Genomic DNA, 20,471 nt, shown 5'->3' on the forward strand with positions numbered 1-20,471 from the left:
CCACAATGCTAACATAGACTACTATATCCAGCAAAACTTTCAATCACCATAGACAGAGAAAGCAAGACATTCCATTACAAAACCAAATTTAAGTGACCCAGTTCAACAGAAGATAGTAGAAGGAAAACTTCATCACAAAAAGGTTAAACATACCCAAGAAAATGCAGTATACAGATAATTTCACATCAACAAAACCGAAACTGCAACACATAATCACCACAAACTCCATATAAAAGGTCCAGTAACCTTTGGTCACTAATATTTTTCAACATCCATGGCCTCAACTCCCCAGTAAAAAGACACAGGCTAACAAAATGGACATAAAAACAAGACTGATCATTCTTCTGCATTCAAGGAACACATTTCAGCAACAAAGATATTACATGAGAGTAAATGACTAGAAAAGATTTTCCAAGCAAATTGGCTCAGAAACCAAGTGGGAGTAGCCATTCTAATATCTGGTAAAGTAGACTTTCAATTAAAATTAATCAAGAAATATGGAGAAGGACACATAGTTCTCATCAAAAGAAAAATCCACCAAGAGGACATTACTATCCTGAATATCTATGCCCCAAACACTAAGGCACATGCATTCACAAAAGAAATACCTTCAAACTTTAAAACACTCATCAATCCTAACACAATAATAGTAGGAGACCACAACACCCCACTCTCACCAATGGACAGATCTTCAAGTCAGAAACTAAATAGAGAAATAGTAAAGCTAACAGACGTCATGAATGAAATGGACCTAACAGACGTCCACATATCTTTTTACCCAAACAGAAAACAATATACCTTCCTCACTACTCCACATGGAACCTTCTCCAAAATTGCCCATATAATTGGTCACAAAATCAATAGGTACAAAAAATTGAAATAATCCCCTGCATCTTATCAGACCACCATGACCTAAAGCTAAACATCAACAATAATAGAAGTAACAAAACACCTGTAAACACATGGAAACTGAACAATGTTCTACTCAAAGACAACTGGATCAGGGATGAAATAAAGAAATAAAAGATTTCCTAGAATTCAATGAAAGTGAAGGCACAACATATCCAAATCTTTGCAACACAATGAAAGCAGTAGTAAGAGGAAAGCTCATAGCACTAGGTGCCTTCATAAGGAAACTGGAGACATCGCATATAAGCAACTTAATGAAAAACCTGAAAACTCTAGGAAAAAAATAAGCAAACATACCCAAGAAAAGTAGACTGCTGGAAATAATCAAACTCAGATGAAATCAATAAATTAGAAACAAAGAAAACAATTCAAAGAATCAATGAAACCAAGAGCTGGTTCATTGAGTATATCAACAACAAAGACAAACTCTTAGCCAAACTAACTAAAAGACAAAGGGAGAGTACCCACATTAACAAAATAAGAAATGAAAAGGGAGACATAACAAGGGATGCTGAAGAAATCAATAGAATAATTAGGTCTTACTTCAAAAGCCTATATGCCATTAAATTGGAAAATCTAAATGATATGGACAATTTCCTTGATAAATTCCACTTACCATAGTTGAATCAAATCAGGCAAACAAATTAAACAGTCCTATATTCCCTAAGAAAATAGAAGTAGTCATCAAAAGTCTTCCAACCATAAAAAGCCCTGGGTCAGATGGTTTGAGCATGAAATTCTACCAGACCTTCAAAGAACTAATACCAATACTCCTCAAAATATTCCACAAAATAGAAACAGTAGTAACACTACCAAACTCACTCTGTAAACACACATCACCTTAATACTTAAGGCACTCAAAGGTCCAACAAAGAAAGAGAAGTTCAGACCAATTTCCCTTATAAACATAGATGCAGAAATATTCAATAGAATTGTGGCAAATTGAATGCAAGATCACATAAAAAATCTCATCCATCATGACCAAGTAGGCTTCATACCAGGCATGCAGGGGTGGTTAAATATATGAAAATCCATCAATGTAATCAACCATATAAACACACTGAAGGGAAAAGAACACATGATCATCTCTTTGGATGCGAAAAAGCATTCTATAAAATCTACAAGGAGACTGTGCTTCCTGCCTACTAAATCTAAGCAGAGGGTCTAGGTCCTCACCATGCATGGGCCTTGATTGGTGCAACAGTCTATGCAGTGCCTCCTCCTACATCCAGATTTGTTGGCTCCTCTGGTCTCCAAGTGGAGTTCCTGAACCCTCCATGTCCTTCTATTCCCCAACTATTCCATAAGACATACTGCACTCCACCCCAGGGTTTGGCTGTGTGTCTCAGAAACTGCTTGGATTTCCTACTAGATAGAATATTTCAGAGGACCCCTATGATAGGCTCCTTTTCTGTTCCTTCTTTTCAACTGCTTCCAGTGTCAATTCTGTTTGTCCTTCATAACAAGAATTAAGCATTTTCCATAGGTTCCTGCTTGTTATTTAGCTTCTTTAGGTATGCATAATGTAATGTATCCTATATTATGTGGCTAATATCTGCTTCTAACTGAATATATACTATGTGTGTCCTTCTAGGCCTGGGTTACATCACTCAGGATGATCTTTTCTATTTGCATCCACTTGATGCAAATTTCATGATTTCCTTCTTTTTTAATGGTGAGGTCCCATTTATTAATTGTTGATGTTAGAATCTGAGCTATGGGTATTCTGTTCAGGGATGGTCTACTGTGCCAAAGAGATCAAGGCTCTTTGTCACCATTCTTGTAACAGATTTATTGTGTCTGGTTTTATCTTTTAAAAGAACAATTCTCAACTTCATATGGTAAAACCAAAAACCGAAATAGCTAAGACAATCCTATAAAATAAAATATTTTCTAGAAGTTATCTCCATCCTTGATCTCAAGCTGTACCATAGAGCAACAGTAATAAAAACAGTATGGTACTGATATAGAAACAGGTGGATCAATGGAATCGAATAGAAAACAAAAAATAAACCCAGACACGTATGGACACTTGATTTTTGAGGGAAACCAAAACCATACAAGGAAAAAAAAATATCATCTTCAACAAATGGTGATGGTCTAAGTGGATGTCGACATGTAGAAAAAATGCGAATAGACCAATATTTATTACCCTGTGCAAACCTAAAGTCCATATGGATTAAAGATCACAACATAAAACCGGTGCAAAATTTTTACCCTTACTCTTCCATGGACACTTCATTATTTTTTTGTCTTGTTCACAGCTGACCCTGATCATGTCTAAGATCAACTTATGCCTTCTGATCTTTATGCCTGTATATTGCACTGGTGAGAGACCTTTTGAAGAACTATTGTTAAACCATATATTTGTGTTGATTCTTCAGTATAGCAAATAAGGTGTGTTTCTGTGTAAAAGTACTTTCTGTAAACATTATGGAATTATTCACCTAATTGTATTTGTGGGTTTTGAGCTGTCACAGTAGGTATTATGCTACTTTATTTAATCCATGACTATGTTATTATTATGCATGCATGCACACACCATTATGATTACACAGCCATATGCTATGTCATTTTGATAGATTATCCACATTATTAAAACTACTATTTATTTTATTCTCTACTTTTGTTCCTATTTTATTATTTTAAAAGATGTTCAAATATTTAGAAGAAATTTACAGGCAAAGAAGAATCTTTGTAAACATCATTCAAGACTTATAATACAATTTGCTTCTAGCTCTAAAAAGATCTGTCATTTGCTATAATGTTGTTATATGCTAATCCATAGGGAAAATTATACATAAAATGAGATATATTTTTATCATAATAAATCATGGAACCTCAGTTTTACTTAAGCAGCCATACATATTTAATGGGGTTGCAAACAAGTTTAGGATGATGAATGATATTTTAATGAAGAACTTTGTATTACTCCATTATGAAACTAAATTCTTTATAAACATATCAGAACTAAGACATTTTATGCAATTTATTTATCTTGACATAAATCCTGAAGCACAAAATAGAATAAATAAATAGATCTACTTCTTAGGACTGCAAAATACTAAGACCATTTAATTTACCTATGTGATGCTTCAAGAACACTTTAATAACGATAATGATATGCAGAGTGTGAGAATGAAGTTCTTGCCGGTGAATCACTCAGGAAAATTTCACATTAAGTTTAGTTGTGATGAGCCCATTCAGCATTTAGTGCCTGTGAATTCCTGAATTGAAATCCAATTAATTTATTTACTTACAATTGTATTTTGTTTTGTTTTGATGCACAGTCTGGCATAGAACAGAATGGCTGGGAACTCACATTATAATGAATGGTCCAAGTGTGTCTTTCAATTGTAGATCCACCTACTTCCACCACCAAGTGTTGGACTATAAACACAGAACACTACAGCAGACTGATTTAAGGGTTATTACAATAAAGTAGAACATTTAGCTTTATACTCATCATATTGCATATAAGACATGTTGAGTATTTGTGGTTAATTGGAGAGTGTAGAAAACCTGCATGCATTTAAGGCTAGTTGTCATTCCTAATGTATTTGAAATATATATCAACCTCTTAAATTTTTCCTAAACAGACATGAAATGTACTATATTTTAATATTACAGAATATGTATATGCTAATCTAATTAATTGTTTAAATAAATGCAAGTATAGATATAGTATACTGTATGCAGTAAAATAACAAAAATGCTTTACATTACATCTAACATTATGCAAATTGGCAAGAAAATTACAAGTTTGTGTTTCTGAGATAATTTAGTTTTCAATTGAAAAATGAGAAAATATGAAGCTGAGGTTAATAAAACGATCACTTTTTAAATATAGAAATGATGTATCTGCATAACTTTGTATTTATGGATACATAGTACTCTTTCCTTCTTGATTTCCATGCCTAAGAATTTGAGGAAACAGTTAAAATTGCTTATTCAAAAATATTCATGTATACACTCTTAGTTTCAAAGGCTTGGAAAACGATTCACCCAGTAAAATAATTTCTGCATAAAATGAAGTATAATTTGGAACCCTAAAACACACATCAAAAACCAGATTTCATAGACCTATATTGCCAGTACTGGGGAGGCAGAAACTTCTAGTCTTAGTATCAGCCAATCTTGTCAAATAAATGGTGTCTAGATTTGGTGAGAGATGCTGTCCCAAAAGTTACGGTAGAGAGAGACTGAATAAGAAACATAGTACTGAATTCTAACTTCTACAAGTACTTGTATGTATCTGTACACAATACATGCATATTTATGTTCCAGCACACAAAACGTGTAAAATGCAAGTTCCTTTGGGAAAATCTGCAGTTTTCTCATGTCTAGTGTCACTTCAAAAAGTTTAAACAAATGCACTTTCTGTATTCTGTCCTTTCAGTAAATTTGTTGCTTTACTAAGCAACTTTGAAAGCATTTGAGTAGTTGATTAATTGAAATATCATTTTCACTATTTGCATTATTTTTCTTTTACCTTTTTTTGATATACATTTATACTGTTTTTGTTTTGTTTTGCTGTTTTTTTTTAATTTTTTATTTTATTCTTGTTACATCTCAATGTTTACCCCATCCCTTGTATCCTCTCATTCCTCCCCCTCCCCATTTTCCTATTATTCCACTCCCCTATGACTGTTCCTGAGGGGAATTACCTCACCCTGTATATTCTCATAGGGTATCAAGTCCCTTGAGTGTATAGCCCCTGTTCTGATCTAGCCAATGGACAGCTCATCCTCCATAGTTATGAGGAGAGTTTGGGACTGCCTTTGACATAAACTCTGGTGCCCCCAATGTGATCACTTCCCTTTTGTGTGGAGGCTCTGGGCATCACACAGAAGAAGGGGAAAACAGGCTATCAGGATAAAATCTGATATGGTGGGAGAGGAGATGCCCTTCTGTCAGAGGTCTAGGGGAGGGCAATATGGTGAAAGAGGGAGGAAAGGCAGGAACAGTAAGATACAAGTGAAGGGATAATAATTAGAACGTATTTTGAATAAATTATAATAATAATAAAAGGAAAAAAACTTAAAATTACCATAAAATTCTTTATGTGTATCAGTGAGGATATAATACATAATTTTTCATAGAATTCATGTATATGTAGCTTTTATTTTTTTCTTTTTCTTTTTTTTAGTATCCATGGTGAGAAGATAATATTTCTCATTGAATCATGCTACTCAAAATGAATACAGAAGAATTTACAAGAAACCTGATTTCTGGAATTTAATTCTATTGTATTTGTTTTTGAGGGTACAATTTTTATATGACCTTAATTGATCCTATCTATATAAATCCCAGTATTTTATTCCTTTTAACCATGGCTTCCAATTTCACATATTTCCCCTCACATAATTATGTAGAATCAATATTTCCCAAAACTTCTGATATTATTTGTATTTATGTTGGACTTCTAAGTTGACCTAGTCAATATTAACTTTGTGTAGATCATCTCATCACTGAGCTTTGACTATTTATCACCTGAAGTAGTACTGAATATGGTAAGTTTTGATTTGATTTGATTTGATTTGATTTAGTAATGTCCTTTTAACTCTTTGGCTGAACATATTGCTAGGCTTGGTTCAGTGTTGAATACATGGACTATCTTTCTAGAATCTGAATAAGTTGAAAAAGTTGCAAATTATTTCATAATATTTAGAGGTAAAATGGAAGTTTTATTTTAATATTTTAAGAAAACTAAAATTATACCAATTATTTTAGTTTGTATTTATATTTTTTTAGATTTTATGCAATGTCTGTATATAATTTTGTTATATAATAATATAATTGAGTACTCTAGTAAGCACGCTTGGCTAACTGGATTCGTGGTCTGCTTCTGCTGCCATCTCATTCCTTTGGAACACTCAATATGTCATTCGGTCATTAACTGTCATTCTGCATGCAGCAGTGGTGGGTCTGAGCCACATGTCCTACTGGTTGCTCCTGGCACTGCTTACCTCTGGATAAGAATTGTTCTCACTCAGGAAATGCTAAAGCATTTTCTGCTTGTGGCTTGAGCACAACCCTGGGGAGGTAGAAATTGAGTTTACAGTATAGAAAGTGGGCAGCAACATGAAAAGGCAGTGGAATTGTTGGTATCAGAAAGAAATGGAAACTTGGGCATTCCAAAGGCCTGCTATGGTATTGCAGTGTCACATCTCTCTGGTCCATCTGCCATGCCAGGCATAGTAGGATAAGCAGTCGGTTCTGTGAGGCACAGGCTCTGTGAATGTTTCCCCAGGGGTCAGCACCTAGCTATTGGCAGTAGTTGAGCAGGCCCCAGTAGCTGAAAAGGCAGTTCTGCCATTGCTGCCTAACCACTAAGCATCCAGTGGAGGTTCCACATGCGATAAACGGAGGCTCAGACGGTCATGGTGGGACAAGAGAGCCAGTCAGCCTTTATTTATAAACCTTGGGGAGGGCTTTTGAGTCTGTTTCACTAGGAATGTGGTGCTAGGATGCTTAAAGTATATACAGTGGCACAGCAGCTCACCGACATTCAATAAGAAGGGGGAGGGGGATCCCCATCACAAGAAACAGAAAACAGTACTTAATTATCTTATGTGCGAGGGGATACATTTTATGTACAATTAAAGGTCATTTGCTAGGATCTCAGTATAGGGTAGGGTATTTCCAGGAATTCCCTGTGCATGCTGATGATGTTCCTTATCAGGAAATGGTCTGGCTTGTAATCTCCCTTGAGGGCTGTGATTGTGATGCTCCTTGCAAGAGCTGGGGTTTCCATACCAGGTGGAGTGAGACCCTGGCTAAGGAAAGGGAGTCTGTCTTCACAAACCTAGTGCAAAATGGCTATCCGGAGAAATGAGACTTCAACCTTATCCAGCAGAATCCTACAGCAAACAAAGATATGTGGTGATTGTGGTGAATAAAATTATTTTTTAGCTTTGACAAAGGGTTTTAAATATACATTTTTGCAGACATGTTTTGCAATCTATTTTCATTCAATAAAGATATTTATATCACTGAAATATAATAATATATTAAACTAATAATTTCACTAGTAAAAACCAATTAGCAACAATTAATAAAAACATTAATATTACTTTAAAAATAATATATTGAATGAAACATATAATATAGATGTACTTATATTGACGATACATTCTTCTTAATATAACATTCATATGAATAACTTTTAAAAAATAATTTATTCATATTACATCTAATTTGTTATCCCATCTCTTATATCCGCCCATTCTTCCCTCCCTCCTGCTTTCACCCTATTTCCCTCCCCTATGACTGTGACTGAGGGGGACCTCTGCCCTCTGTATATGCTCATAGGGTATCCAGTCTCTTCTTGGTAGCCTGCTATCCTTCCTCTGAGTGCCACCAGGCCTCCCCATCAAGGGGACATGGTCAAATATGGGGCATCAGAGTTGACGTGAAAGTCAGACCCCACTCTCCACTCAACGGTGGGGAATGCCCTGTCCACTGGCTAGATCTGGGTAGGGGTGCTATATTTACTGAACATGTTGCCCTTGCCTGATGCCATAGTTTGAGCAGAACCCCTGGTTCCAGATCTGCCTTTCATAATGTTTTTCTTGTAGGTTTCTGGGACCCTCTGGGTCCTTCTATTTCCCCATTCTCCCATACTTCTCTCACCTAAAGTCCCAACAGGATGTCCTCACATCTATCCCACTTTCCTGGTAGGTGAAGACTTTCATGGGACATGCCCCTCGGGCTAGTGTCCAGTTATAAGTGAGTATACACCATGTGAGTCTTTCTGCTTCATTATGATCATTTCTAGTTCAATTCATTTGTCCAAAAATTTGGGGAATTCCTTGTTTTTAATAGCTGAGTAGTATTGCCTAGTGTAAATGTACCACAGTTTCTTTATCCATCATATGAATAACTTTTGATTCTGATATTCTATTTAATATGTAATTCACGATAAATAAACTGTAAAAATCACATTTTAATACAAAGAAATAGATAAGCCAATAGAGTATGATGGTCATAACAACAAATGATAACATAGCATGTGACACTGAAGCGTTTGTAGAGAAATAGCATGAAAACAAAGAGCAAAAGAACGTAAAACACTAACTAAAAATGTACTCATTCACATACTTAGTCCCAGGAACAAGAAGACTGAATGCAGAAGCAGAACAATGACAGAGTGAAACTCGTTACAAGGAAGCTTGGAATGCTTAGGAAGGAAACAAAGGCTTTATCATGTGACTCTACCATTATGCTTCATCTTTATCCTGTAAATCATGACATATGATTGATGGATGTCACTAATGCTTTGCTTAGTGAGTGATAATCAGCCCATCTTCAATTGTAATATCTTTTTAAGCCATATATATGTATATATATATGCACATGCAAATACATATACATGTAAATACATATATATGTAACAACAGCTATTTATAAAAGGAGACCATGAATTTGAAAAAAAGAGAGAGTGAATGAGCAGGAGTTTATGGGAGCATTTTGAGGGTTTAAAGAGATCTGCTGAAATGATGTAAAAATACTTAAAAATCAAAATTATATGAGATGAAATTAGAACAGTTGAAATTGCCTTCAAAAGGCCTATCCAAGCCTGAACCAACATAAAAGAAATGACAAGGAAGGGAATCATGGGGTCCTGACCAGCTCCGAGAGCCAATACTACTTGAGAATATGTGGTAAGGAGTAAGTCATTGTTTTCAGTCACATATCCTCTAATAATTACATGTGCTTCAACAGATAGCATCACACCCATGAGCATACAAGTTTCCTTGATTAAACTCAATAGTTTATAAAGCAAAAGCAACTAGATATGAAAAGTAGGATGTGGACTTGGTAGGAAAGGCAAAGTTTATGAGGATTGCAAGAGGATAAGACAGGTGATGATTAAAAATTCTGGCTACACATTTGATATAAGGTTAATGTAATAAAGAGATCTCAAAAACATAAATATCAATAGAATAACACAAATAAAATATGCTTTATAGAACTAAGCAAATAATATTAAGGCAAATAATTAAAAATGGGCTTGAAAAAAATTCTTAAATCCTGCTCATTATGGAAAAAAATAAGTTAAAATGACCCTGAGATTTCATCTTACTTTAGCCAGAGTGACTAAGATAAAAACAAAACAAACCAACAACATAACTTGTGTTGGATGAGGAGAATGAAGGGGAAAAGAATGATTATTAACTACCCGAGCATGTGCAGACTGATGCACCTTCTATGACAATCACTGTGAAAATCTGACAAAAAGCAAAAAAATACATTTTTTATTTTCCATATGATTGCTCTCTACCAATGTTCAGCAAATACTCCTTATATTATGCATCCAAAAGTAGAGATAGCTGCTCATTCAAGTTGCTGCATTTACAATAAACAGGTGTGTTTGTTTGAATAAGAACAACCCCCATAGTATCATAGGGAGTTGCACTATTTGAAATAATTGGCATGTGACCTTTTTGGACTAGATATGACATTGTTAGGGAAACTGTGTCACTTGGATGCTGGTGTTGTAGACTTTGGTGTTTCAAAAGCCCAAATCAGTTCCAGTGGCTCTCTCTTTTTCCTGCTGCCTTTGAATCCAGATGTGGACTCTAAGCTATCTCTCAATGATGAATTAGACTAAATATCTGAAATTATAAGGCAGCTCTAATTAAATATTTTTCTCACAAGAGTTGCTGTGGTCATTTTGTCGCCTCACAGATGAAGAACACTGACTAATAAAAAGGTTGGTGTCAGAGAACATGGTATTATTATAAAAGGCCTGAACATGCATTTTGTAGGAGGAATGTGGACTTTGGATTAGAAATGCAGTTGGACACTTTAACCAGCTTAAACAGTAGGGCTATGGAGGACAGTGGCGCAGAGATCAATTTAAATTATAATGACCCAGATCAAGAAGTTTTAAAAGAGAAGAATATCAGTAAGTATTTTAGAAGCCATTTGTATGATATTTTGGGGAAGAATTTCTGTTTTCTGATCTTGTCCAAACAATCTGTGTCAGGCTAAATTGAAGAGTTTTGGATGTATGATGTTGGCAGAGGATTTCAATAGAGCCTAGGATTGACTTTGCTGTGTGCTTATTAGTGGTCACTCTTATGCAGATCTATAAAGAAAGGGAGCAAGATGAGCAAGGAACACAAAATTTACAGGTTGATAAAAATAGTACGAGGAAGTGTAATTAATCTAAATCCTATGCTCAAGGAGATAAAAAATTTAAAGAAAAGCCTGAGTCTATATGGAATAACAAAAAATGTTGGCCTCAGAGAAGGACTCCACACAGCTAAGATTTCAACCTATAAAAAAAGTAATTAAATAAATGCTAATGCTAAGCATTGAAGGAAACAAACAAACAAACAAAAAAACATGAAAGTTGCTCTATATAAAACTGGATGGAGGTAGGGAGAGGCAAGTTCCAGCCCCAGTAAGCAGCAGAACTTGCCAGCTTTAAACTCTTGATTTTTGCTTTAAAGTCAAGGATACAAGAATTGGGGTGTGGAGTTTGCTGAAAACACCCATGCAGTTCATTGAATATGTACGGAGAAATCCAGCTGATGCTTCTTTAGAGCCTTTACCCTTATATATCTTTAGTACAGTGAAGAACTCTATAGGCTGTCAATGGAGAAGCGTAAATACAAACCCAGCCACAAATATTTGATATACATTAGTTTCTTGCAAGCATTGCTAGAGCAGTGGTGGCATAGACCTTAAACAAGTGACAAACCCAATATCTGATTTGATTTAAGGCCAACTCCAACAGAAGGAACCCATATCCCACAATGCTGGGGAGACCAAGAACCTAAAACTAAACAGACAAGACATCTATGATAAAACCCAAATCACTGTTTTAGTAAATGAATGTAGCAATAAATTCACTCCTAATGACATTCATAGATCAGAGCCATCATCAGAAAAGAGTTCTTTTGCAGCAGAGGGGGAAAAATACACATACCCACAGACAGATGATATTCAATAAGTGAGATGCCTTTGGACCCTCAACTCTAAGTGGGGTATCTCCACCAATTCCCTCCTGTCAGAGCTCAGGGAACCTTGCACAAGAGGAGGATGAAAGAGTGAAAGAGCCAGAGAGGAGGCAGGATACCAAGAATATGGCACAATCAAAGCACACATCAAATCATAGAGACTGAGCGTCATGCCTAGCACGGTATAGGTTGGTACTTAGCATAGATATTATGACTTTAAGTTATTTTTATGGGATTCTTGAGGTGCAAATGAATGGGTGTCTGATTCTTGTGCCTTCTCTTGAGATTTTTTCCACTTTGTTTTACCCATTTCTTCTGTGCTAGTTTTTGGGTTTTTTTAAATTTTTTATTATTAATTTATTCTTGTTACATCTCAGTGGTTATCCCATCCCTTGTGTCCTCCCATTCTTCCCTCCCTCCCCTTTTCCTCTTATTCCCCTCCCCTATGACTGTTCCTAAGGGGGATTTCCTCCCCCTGTATATGCTCATAGAGTATCAAGTCTCTTCTTGGTAACCTGCTGTCCTTCCTCTGAGTGCCACCAGGTCTCCCCCTCCAGGGGACATGGTCAAATGTGAGGCACCAGAGTATGTGAGAAAGTCATATCCCACTCTCCACTCATGTGAAGACTGATCTGACCATTGGCTAGAAGGTCTTCACCAACCCTACATCTGACAAAGGTCTAATATCCAAAATATATAAAGAACTCAAGAAGCTAAACACCACCAAACCAAATCACCCGGTTGAGAAATGGGGCTTGGAACTATACAGAGAATTCTCAACAGAGGAATATCAAATGGCTGAGAAACACTTAAAGAAATCTCAACCTCCTTAGTCATCAGGGAAATGCAAATCAAAACAACTCTGAGATTCCATCTTACACCCATCAGAATGGCTAAGATCAAAAACTCAAGGGACACCACATGCTGGCGAGGATGTGGGGAGAGAGGAACACTCCTTCATTGCTGGTGGGAATGCAAGCTAGTACAGCCACTTTGGAAATCTATCTGGTGCTATCTCAGAAAAATGGGAATAGGGCTTCCTCAAGACCCAGCTATTCCACTCCTTGGAATATACCCAGAAGATGCTCCAGTACACAATAAGAAAATTTGCTCAACCATGTTCATAGCAGCCTTATTCATAACAGCCAGATCATGGAAACAGCCTAAGTGTCCCTCAGTAGAAGAATGGATAAAGAAACTGTGGTACATATACACTATGGAATACTGCTCAGCTATTAAAAACAAGGAATTCCTGAAATTTGTGGATAAATGGATTGACCTAGAAATTATCGTAATGAGTGAGTTAACCCAGAAGCAGAAAGAATCAAATGGTATATACTCACTTATATCTGCATACTAGCCCAAGGGGCATGTCCCACGAAAGCCTTCACTTACCAGGAAACTGGGACAGAGGGGAGGACATCCTATTGGGACTCTAGTTTTTGTTTTCTTATTTTATTTTATTATTGTCCATTATAAGCCTGATTATTTTCGAATGAGACAGATATTGAATGTATCTGAATAAGAAGGGTGGTATGGAGGAACTGGGAGGAGTAGAGGAAAGAAAAATGTAATTGGGATAAATTACATGAGAAAAATCCACTTTTCTTTAATTAATTTATTTTATCTCCTAGTAGGAAGTTACCCTCTTTTTTTTCCTATGAGAGTGCCTCACTCTCACTCCGCTCCTTTTTTTCCTATGCCCCCACCCTTTCTTCTCAGAAAAGAGGAGACTTCCCCTGGATATCAAGCCACTTTAGCATAAAAAATAGGACTGGACTTATGGTCTTATTGAAGGTAGGTAAGGCTATCCAGTTTGAGAAAAGGGATCCAAAGGCAGGCAATGCAGTCATAAGCAGCCCTTGTTCCTGATTTTAGAGGTCTTACTGAAGTCCAGCTATATATTTGTTACATATGTGTTGGAGGATCTAGAGTTATCCCACAGATACTCTTTGTTTGTTGTTTCAGTATCTGTGAGCCTTTTTGAGTCCAGGTTAGTTGATTTTGTAGGTTTTCCTGTCCTGTCCTTGACCTCGCCGGCTCCATCAATGCTTCCTCTCCATCTTCCTTAAGATTCCACAGACCCAGCCTAATGTTTGGCTATTTGTCTCTGCATTTTTTTCATCAGCTCCTGGGTGAAGACACTCAGATGTCTCTTAATGCTAGCCTCCTGTTCTCAAGAATAGCAGAATATTATCGGTAGTGTCAGCGGTGGGTCCTCTTTCATGGCTCACGTTGGGCTAGTCATTGATTGGCTGGATCTAATATTTTATATATGGGTTGATATTCCTTTCCCTCCACTGGATATCTCCCCTGGCATTAAGAGGTGGCCTCCTCAGGGTCCATTTCTCCCACTCCTTGGAAAGCCTATGGAGGCTCACCATGGTGGAAGCCATGCGGGAAGAGCTGCCGTGCTCAGGTGAGCTTCCTGGAGATGGCTCACCATATTCCTTGTCTTCGATGGGTTTATTTAGAAAGGCAATGTTTGCCCTTGCTGTATTCCTCATATATCTGGCATGATGTTCCTCATTGGGCTTTGGGAGACCCTCACTGACTATTGCTTTTTTTTATTCCTTCCTGGATGATGGCCCAAACATTTGGGCAATTTTTCTGCAGAAAACTATGAAGATGAAATTTCACAAAGCAATATTGTTTAGAAGAATTAATGATTCCACATAACTCTTCATTTAAATAGCTTTAGAAAGTTATATGAATATCTTTTTCCTGTGGCTCTGATGTAGAAAATATTGGGGAACAATCTGAAGCACAGAAAATTAAATCTTTAATAGTTGAACTAAGGACTTTTTGAGGTTAGCAAGCCAAAACAATACTCCAATTAATACTTGCTGACATAACTTTCTCTCTAAAGCTAGAATTCAAGGAAATTAATTTCCTTTTCCTATTTTTGACCTCACCTTCTTGAGATGATTCAATGAAAATTGTTAAAGAGTGTCTGCACCTTGAAGATTTAAAGTAAAAATGGTTGATTGTTTTTTGTATAATATATTTGTTATTCTTTTAATTTAACATTTTTATAAGGCTACATTTAAAGATAAATCATTCTTTCTTTGTAACAGCAAATTGCAGCTTGCCAGTTAAGAAAGATAGGCTTTGAAGGTTTGGTAGAATTCTGCATTGAATCCAGCTGGCCCAGGGCTCATTTTGGTTGGGAGACTTTTGATGACTGCTTCTGTTTCCTTAGGGGATATAGGACTCTTTAATTTGTTTGCCTGATCTTGATTAAACTTTAGAACGGGGAATTTATCAAGGAAATTGTCCAATCCTTTAGATTTTCAAATTTGTGTCATATAGGCTAATGATTCTTTGGATTTCCTCGATATCCATTGTTGTTTCTCCTTTATCATTTCTGATTTTGATAATTTGTGTACTCCCCCTTTGCCTTTTAGTCAGTTTGGCTAAGGGTTTGTCTATCTTGTTATTTTCTCAAAAAACCAGCTCTTGATTTTGTTGATTCTGTGAATTATTTTCTTTGTTTCTAACTTATTGATTTCATCCTTGTTTGATTATTTCCAGTCATCTACTCCTCTTGGGTGTGTCTGCTTTGTTTATTCTAGAGTTTTCAGGTGTTCAATTAAATTGATTATATGCGATGTCTCCAGTTTTTTTATGAAAGCACCTAATACTATGAATTTTCCTCTTAACACTGCTTTCATTTTGTCCCAAAGATTTGGATATGTTGTGCCTTCATTTTCATTGAACTGTAGGAAGCTTTTGATTATTTTCTTGGTTTCTTCGCTGACCCAATTGTCATTGAGTAGAAGATTGTTCAGTTTCCATGTGTTTGTAGTTTTGTTTTTGTTTTTTTTTTTTTGTTTGTTTGTTTGTTTTTTTGTTAATTCTATTGCTTTTGATTGTCAGCTTTTGGCCTTGGTGTAAAGCCTGAGCTGTTGGTGTTGTGTTTAGGAAGTTGTCTCCTGTACCAATTCATTCAATGCTATTTCCTACATTTTCCTCTATTAGATTTATTGTATCCAATACACTAAAGAAAAATCCATTTTTAATAAAAGGAAAAATATAGATAATATTCATGTAGAATATAAATATATTTTTTATATACCTGAGACCATAGTCTTATCGTGTATGGTGTAATGCAGGTGTAATCCTAACACAATCCTACCTTCAGTAGGGACATAAGATTTAGTCCAGATGGAGCTGGGTAATGAAAGGCAGGCTAAAGAGTGAGACTGTTTTATTTTTAATAAACTATCTACATTTATATAAAGTTATATAAAGTCAGATCACATTCAACACAATCACATTCCTCAGAGTTTTGCGTGATGGCTCAGAGAAGAGGACAAATGTAGGGCTGATATTGCTGTGTTCACATTATACAAATCCCATTCCTCAAAAAAGTTGGCTCTTCATATAAAAGTCATGTATGTTTTCACTTTCCAAGTCTCATTTCATGCCTTTTGCCAATCTTATTTCACTTCTATATAGACTACCTTGAATTGTGGATTTGAAACATTCATTAGAAATTTATTTGAATATACATTGATTACCATTATTATTGATTATTATTTATGAACTCACAATGTATATACAAGGGCCAAATAGAAAATCAACTTTACAAGCCAATTGTATAAAAATTAATAATTAGAAAACTATTTGGTACTCAAAATTCTAAGTATAAAATAAAACTTCATTATTATTCTTATCATCATTACAATCCGTTAAGAACTATAAGGATCAGCCAAACATTAGGCAGAGCTTGGGGGATCCTGTGGAAGAAGGGGTGGAAGGATTGAAGGAGCCAGAGAGGTCAGGAACACCGCAAGGAAAGCTATAGAATCAACTAACCTGAGCCCTTTGGCACCCACAGAGACTGAACCACCATTCAGAGAGCTTGCATGGGACGGAACTAGGGGCTCTGCATATACGTAACAATTCTGTGACTCAGTCTTGATGTGGAACTCCTAAGAGTAAGAGCAAGGCTGTCTCTGACTCTGTTGCATCCCTTTTCTCTAACTGGGCTGCCTTTTCTAGCCACAGTAGGAGAAACTGCACCCAGTACTATTACAACTTGATCTCCCAAGGCTTGCTGATACCCACGAGGAGCCTCTGCTTAATGAGGAGAAATGGAGGACTAGAGCATGAGGGTAGGTGGGGAAGTCAGGAAGATTGGGAGGAAAGAAGGGAGGGGAAGCTACATTTGGGATATAAATTTAATTAATTAATTAATTAGAAAAAGCATAACTCTTTAATTTTCCTTCCCAATTTTTATTAACTAGCATTTCTCAATAAAATTTTCCTCATTACATACTCAGCCAGTCTTTGAATAAAGTTGTATTTAGTCATAGCATAAAAAAGACCAGTGATGATGATGTCTATCTCCATATTTATGTCAGTTTCATCAGTTATAACTGACTCAAACTTCAACTTTTCCTTCTACGTAGCTGAGCTTAACAGGCTTTGATGCTGTTGTGTGTGTTAGAACTGTTCTGTTGCGTTCTTTTTTACAATAAAAGAAAAACAAAATAGAGGCAAATGAGAATAACTAGTCATTACCCTGTTGTAATGCTTGTAAAGCCGTTTCCAACAGTTGTGCTCATTTCCACACAAATTTCAGGAAGACCGGCACAATAATAGTCTCATTTCCTTCCCTGTTAGGCTCTTGACAAAGGGTCTGGTGCAGGATATTGGCTCATAAAACATTTACTAATGAAGGAGTGAAAACATGAGCTTTGCTTAAAGGAAGGAAACAGAGTATTGAAACCAAAAAGTCTAGTGCAAAAGTGCATAGGTGAGAACAGGGTTATGAGAAAAATTAGGTCTTTTGAACACATAGGATTGAAGTCATTTAATCTTCAAGGCATAAAAAGCAACTAGTTAATATGTAATCATTCTTGGTTTCTTATTTGTAGTTTGGCTGGACTTTGAAAATATGTTCTATATTGGTCTTGTTAAAAAGTGACAAATCTGTTTCTTTCCATTCTTCTTTTATCTCTGACTCTCACAATCTTTCTGCTCCCCTTTCTTCCTATAATGGTTCCTTAGCCTTGAACAAAAAAAAGTATGAATTACATGGCCTATTTACAGTGCATCACCCCACGGACATTTATTCTCCACACTTTAACTGTGCATTTCTCTATTAACTGCCAGTCACTGCACAAAGATGTTTCCTTCTCTGATGAGGACTCAGAGCTGCATGCTGAGATATAAATTTAGAGTGATATCACGTGCCATGCTCATTTAGTAATTAGTAACTTTTAGGTGTTTGTTTAATTCTTGTGATGGTTAGTCACAGGGAAGCATGTGGTAAGGGGTGGGCATCAGCAATGAGGACATCCCTGATAACTTTCAGACCTTTGTGTGGGAGCCAGCCATGGTGCACATTAATGCTCTGACGGTGGCTTCTGAGCCTGCATGCCTTATTGTATCAATGGATAAGACTATCAAGAACACTCGCTCCACTGTGGATGCTCCCCCAGCAGCTGGCTGGGGCTGAGATCAAGGCTGCCTCCATTGAGGGGCAGTCTGCACACTTCCCTGTGAGGTGAATTGTGGGTGAGGAAATATTTTCTTGGTTTGCTGTGTTCTCACTGCAGTTTATTTATATAAAGTTTAAAAGTTATTTGGTCAAAAAATTCTACCTTTGTGTGCTGGAACAATTTTTACTTCATTGCACAATATAGCTTGGGTGAATTCTGAGCATTCTTCAGTATAAGAACATTTCACATTTGTAGGCAGCTTTTGCTTCCCAGAAGAAAACTACAGAATTTTTTTGTTTCATTTTTCTTTTCCTTTTCCTTTTTTTTTTTTTTTTCCTATTCTGCATCTCTTCTCTAAGATGACTCATTCAAACTGTCTTCGCTTGGATTCATACTGAATTGCTTTACTTGGAAAAACTTTCTCTGAACTCCACCCACTGAACTGCATGAATGCAATGGCACTCAACTGAACTGTATGGAAGTGTACTACACTGACTCTCCTTGTGCTCCTCTTTAAGTAGCTTCTCATTCCTGTCTGTTTCCATCAGAGCTGGGCATATCCTTTCTCTGCCTAGTTTTGTCAAATCTTTCTCTGATTCATCACCTATTTTGCTCACCAATGAGACATCAGTCTGTACTAAAGGCATACCTAGATTCCAGCCGGAGGGATTAATGGTGTATACTAAGGGCGTGTCTGTATTCCCACTGGATCTCGCAGATGTAGGTCTTTGGGTGTGACCTATTTCTTGTCAGAGCACACAAGTTACTGGAATGCAATTCTTGTACAATCCTCCAGTATGGGGGTCTATATTTTGTCCTGGAAAAAATCATTAGATATTAACCTGAAGGTAATTACTCATTTACCTTATTTGTTGTGCTTCTCTCAGGGTGCATAATCATATTCTATCCTTTGTAAAAATTACAAAAACAGACATAATTTGTCTAATAAGTGTTCACCACATAAAGAAAATTCCCGAAATGTTGATTTTCACTTGATATGTTTATTTTTCCCTTGAATATTCAATGAATGTAAATATAACTATATAGACATTAAAATGTAATCCATTTTTACTGTTTATAAAACTTGCATTTCAGTACACTTTCTGTTCTACTTATTTTATATCTCTTTCAACAATTTCTGTAGGGACTGTTTTATTCCATGGCCAACCTTATGAGATACATTTCTCATGCATCTCAAAATTTCCCAGGAGATAGATTTTAAATGAAACCAATGTAATAGTTTCTGATCCTTTTCTTTTCTTTTCCATCCTGTGATCTTTGTCTGGCATAGGCTTCTTTTTGCCTGGAATGTTCTTCTTTGTGATAACTACACATTGTACTGCTGCCCTAATTCAACAGTATTTTCAAACCTGCTCCTTAGACCACATCCCAGCACAAGCTTGCCTTCACTGTAAGTTATGCTTACTTTGGAATGTCAACTTATCACATTCTATAATCTTCTAGGAAAATTCTCTTCATGAGGGACAGAGGCTTAACTCAGGATGGCCGGTGGGCTTATCTTTTTCATTGATTGACTAAAGTGGGATTACTAATTAATTATTGATTAATTAGATGGCCCCACAACAAATGCAGTCAAAACCATTTTACATGCCTGTACTTGAATTCTATATAGTAACAAAAGGACACATTCATTTTCATCTCTTGACTCTGGGTGTGTCTGGCTCCTTTATGTCCTGGCTGGTTGATTTCCCCACATTCAAGGCCTGTAAACTGACACTGTAAATTAACATATTCTTTACCTCCAATAATTTTTTTTTAAATTAGGGTGTTTTATAATGACAACAGAAATGAAACTAAAGACCTACTAAAGCTTTCCCTTTCATTCCTCATTTCAATTGCTCTACTTATATTATTTTATGAGTGATACTCAAACTATCCTAACTACCTGCCATTTTGTTTTTTATTGCCTATACTATTTACTATAGATAATTTTATAAGGAAAATAGTATACCCATTGTATATTAATTTACAATTGGTGTAACTGAACATCTGACTAAGGCAAGTAAGGAAGGAAATATGATTCTTCTTGGCCATGTTTTGAAGGTACATCTTGATAGTCATGAAAAGAACATGAAGTAGCTGGACACATTGTGTCTGCAATAAGGAAACTAAGATA

This window comes from Acomys russatus, chromosome 9 (genome assembly GCF_903995435.1).
Source record: "Acomys russatus chromosome 9, mAcoRus1.1, whole genome shotgun sequence".
Taxonomy (NCBI): Eukaryota; Metazoa; Chordata; class Mammalia; order Rodentia; family Muridae; genus Acomys; species Acomys russatus.